The sequence below is a fragment of the Ricinus communis genome, chromosome 4 (genome assembly GCF_019578655.1).
Source record: "Ricinus communis isolate WT05 ecotype wild-type chromosome 4, ASM1957865v1, whole genome shotgun sequence".
Taxonomy (NCBI): Eukaryota; Viridiplantae; Streptophyta; class Magnoliopsida; order Malpighiales; family Euphorbiaceae; genus Ricinus; species Ricinus communis.
The window spans coordinates 3,094,077-3,098,189 of record NC_063259.1 but is presented as its reverse complement, the minus strand read 5'-3'; the positions used below and the strand labels follow the sequence as shown (position 1 = coordinate 3,098,189).

Genomic DNA, 4,113 nt, shown 5'->3' with positions numbered 1-4,113 from the left:
GCTGCCAATTGATTTAATGTTGTTTCTAGAACTTGCTCTATAATACTTGTTGAGGTTACATGAATTTTTGAATACTATTAGTTGATTTGGACAATTTAGGATTTACCACATTTGGCCAAAAGCCTACCCTTTGTTTCTATTAGTCAACCAGTTTTGAGCCTTAACCTTTTCTTTATGATTTACGCCTATACACTACATTTATACCATTCTCTATATTTGTCTTTTTTTCACCCCGTATACTGAATAATTATGTGTTATGCTTCTTCTTTTATGGAAACATAGTGCCTAATTTTGTTATAAATTCACTTAGTCCTTTTAATCATTCTTTTATGCTCCCTTCAATCCAAATTGTATAACTATTCTCGTTGTTTGTGTCATTAACCATGCAACCCCTGCGTAAGCTGCTACGGCATATAAAAAAAGAAAAGAAAAAAAAATTTCAGACTTATTTCTTAGCTCTTTTCTCTTTTGGATTTAATTCATTTGACCATCCTCTACTTCAAATAAGGCTTAGTGAGTAATTTTATTGATTTGGCATTCAGTTCCTGAAGCATTCATTCTAAAGAATTACATGATTTTCCAGTATACTTTACACTTCTATCCAAATATTCTTGCCTTTACCTTAGCCACATCTCAACCCTTGTAAAGACCCTTTGATTTTGGTATTCATTTATTCGCAGTAGCAAAGATGGGGTTTATGAGTAAGCTTATGGTAAACAGGTTTTGTGCAGCTACATTGAGGGAATTCTTTTGTTTACCTATAAACACTGTGCGTGATTTGAGAGATTCCTGTGAGGCAATGGTTCCTAGTCTTTAATGTTGAGTTTTTATATAAGTTGTACTTCAAGATGGTATTATTATAGTTCTTCTTTGAAGGTGTATGATTTGTTTAGCTACTTGAGTTTCATTCTTTATATGTTGAATAAGGTTAAGTTGTGAACCTTACCATGAATTTTGAGGGGTGATTGTTGCTTGTACATGTATTGAGTTATTGATTGCTTGAGGACAATCAAAAGCTTAAGTATGGGGTGATTTGATATGCATTGTTTTACACATGTTTATATGCCTAATTACTTCCATTTTTGTGCATAATTATCCTGTTTTATGCCAAAGATCACCCATGTTTGGTTCCTTTCTATGTTTCTGTGATCATTGACTAGACTACCGAGCTCGAGGAGACATGCGCTAACACAAACCAGAATCCATCAAAATTAAGCAAAGGCTAGCATTTCAAGGTTGAGCATGGCCTGGACTCTCACCGTGCTGAATCACTGACACTTGACCCTCAAAAGTAACCTTTTAGCATGATTTCCGAGGCCACCACAGTCTCTATCACGGCCCATGGTGGCTCAGCACCGGACGCGGCATGACTGTGAGAGAGCTATTTTTATGATTCTCGATGTCCAAAGACGGCTCGACCGCCTGCTAACTGTTACGAGTTTTGACCATACCAGGCTGGACATTCATATAGGCAAAATCGATTTATTTTGCTAGGGTTTGATTTTCTGACTTGAGATCTCACATACACGCACGAGCCACACCTTTTCAAGCTTTGATATTCGACTTTGGGAGACTATTTCGCATATTAAAGGATGGATTTTAGTGGTTAAAACATCACATTGAAAATCAAGAGTGGATTTGGAGGCATTCAAGAGGCAATTTGAGGTTCATTATTTAGATTTGGGGATTTAGGACTGTTCATCTAACTTGAAGAAGAAGGGTGTACATGTTTCCAATTTGCTTTTCTGTGTTTGTTCCTTATTTTGTGGTATTTGTTAGCATGAGTAGCTAGAACTGTTGAACCCATTGGGGTTCCCTTGTTTGTTGGATTGCACTTAATGTTTATGAGATTTTGATTATCAATGCTTGTACTCCTCTTGCTTTCATTATTAATAAGAAATTGCAATATTCATGACACGTTGTGAATTGTGTTGTTCAAATTGCTTTATATAATTGAGAAATTCATTTAGTAATTGGAAATTTGAATAGCAAGAACTGGTTAATGATCACTTAGAGATAAGGGTAATTAACTAGCCAGATTAAGAATTAACAACTCTTAATAGCAGTGGATTAATCTTAAGGCTAACCTAAAATCAATCATTAGGAAGAGATTCCATCGTTTAGGTTCTTAGATTTAGGAATTCGGTATTCCCGAGAGGGAAATCAAATTCAATTTAGAATCCGCTGACGGATAATCATAATTGGTAATCAATACAATCTCTACCTTCACTATAATTCAATTAGCTTAGGTCCCCTTAGGTTTGCTTTCTCCCTTTGATTGTTTCACTAAATCTTTGTAAATTGTTTGACATTTAGTTAATCACTTAGCTTGCATTTAGTCATAGAATAGTAACTTCATCAATTTTGTTTAAGCTTAGATAACATAAGATGCTGGAGTAGTTCTAGGATCACCTTTTCTCGAGAATACGACCTTGATACTCGCCATTAGTGCTAGTCTGCATTGATAGGTTCACTGCCTTAGATTGTAGCTACATAAATAGCCTATCAAATTTTTGGCGCCATTGCTGAGGACTTTTTTGTGTGAACTAGAGTGAATTTATGTTTGTGTTAATCTAGCCATTTTTATTTTCTATTTTTTCATTCCTTTTTTTCTTTATTCTTTTGTTCATTTGTGTTCTTGTTGTCACGCCTTAATTTCAGAAGTTTATGATCAGGAGCCTAATCCTACTCCTCAGACCTCCTTTGAATCAGAGCGATCCCTCCGCTTGAGGAAACGTGATGCAAGAAGAAGGGAGGCATGAGATCAAGCCCCGTGAATAGACCAAGAGATGGGAGACAACAACTAGGCTGCGGATGAATACAAGACAATGTACGAGTTCGCTAGACCTTCTCTTGAGAGAACACAGACGAGTATATTGCGACCACCTGTGGTAGCCAATAACTTTGAGATAAAACCGAACATGATACAAATGGTCCAGAATAGTGTATAATTTGGGGGACTGCCAAGCGAGGACCCAAACTCTCATATAGCCAACTTCTTGGAGATCTGCGAAACCTTCAAGATAAATGGAACAACTGATGATGCCATTCGGTTGAAGCTATTTCCTTTTTCTTTTAGGGACCGAGTAAAAAGATGGTTGCAGTCACTCCCAACCAACACTATTACAACATGGAGATCTTTGGCTGAGAAGTTCTTATATAAGTACTTTCCTCCTGCTAAAACTGCTAGATTGAGAAATGATATATCTTCTTTTGTGCAGTTAGATGATGAGAGCATGTATGATGCTTGGGAGAGATACAAGGACTTGCTTCGATGTAGCCCGCACCATGGACTACCAGTATAGATGCAGGTTCAGACTTTCTATAGCAGTTTGAACCTTGCTACTAGGTAAAGGGTAGATGCTGCAGCAGGTGAGGACCTAAACAGTAAGACGCCAGAGTAGGCGCAAAATCTCAAGTGGAGCTTCTGACCAAGAAATTAGATCACCGATGTCGGGTTCATGCGCATATAAGTCAAGTTCGTGGTGGCCCGACCATCGCGCAAACTATAATGCAGGAGGTATGTTTGCTTCACCTTCCACTTCTTCATCCTTTATTATTTCTACTGACATTGAATAAGTAGACTATATAGATAATGCACCTAAACAGTAGAACAATCCATACATCAATACATACAACCCCATTTGGAACAATCATCCCAACTCTAGTTGGAGGAATAACAACCCCTAGGGACCACCCGGCTTTTAGAGATTGGATCAGCAACAGCCCTAGCCGCAAGCTGGTCCATCCTAACTACCTCCACATCAAAAGAAGAAGCCCAATCTCGAGGAGTTGGTGATGAAATTTGGGTCCTCTACCAATAATAGATTTCACCAGACGGACAGCGCACTTAGGAATCAGTAGGCCTCCATTCAAAATTTGGAGACTCAAATAGGCTAGATTTCTTGGATGTTGGCTAAGAAGCAGCCAGAGACTCTGCCTAGCACTACAGAGTCCAACCCGAGGGAGCATGTGAATGCAATCATGTTATGGTCAGGTAAGTATATTCCTGGTCGTTTTTCTGTTTCTAACAATAATGCTGATGCACAAGTAGATTCAAGCAGGGAAGTTGAAGCTACCAAGGCAAAGGAACTAGAAAAGGAAGAGGCAAAG

At 38.1% G+C, this 4,113-nt stretch overlaps 1 non-coding gene across 1 annotated transcript; it reads right to left on the bottom strand.

The window, feature by feature from the left end:
• Window positions 1-3,188: 3,188 nt before the first annotated feature.
• LOC112535018 lies at window positions 3,189-3,295 on the bottom strand. Its single transcript, XR_003079224.2, has one exon. It is a non-coding gene; the product is annotated as a small nucleolar RNA R71 (small nucleolar RNA).
• Between the last annotated feature and the right edge of the window lie 818 nt (window positions 3,296-4,113).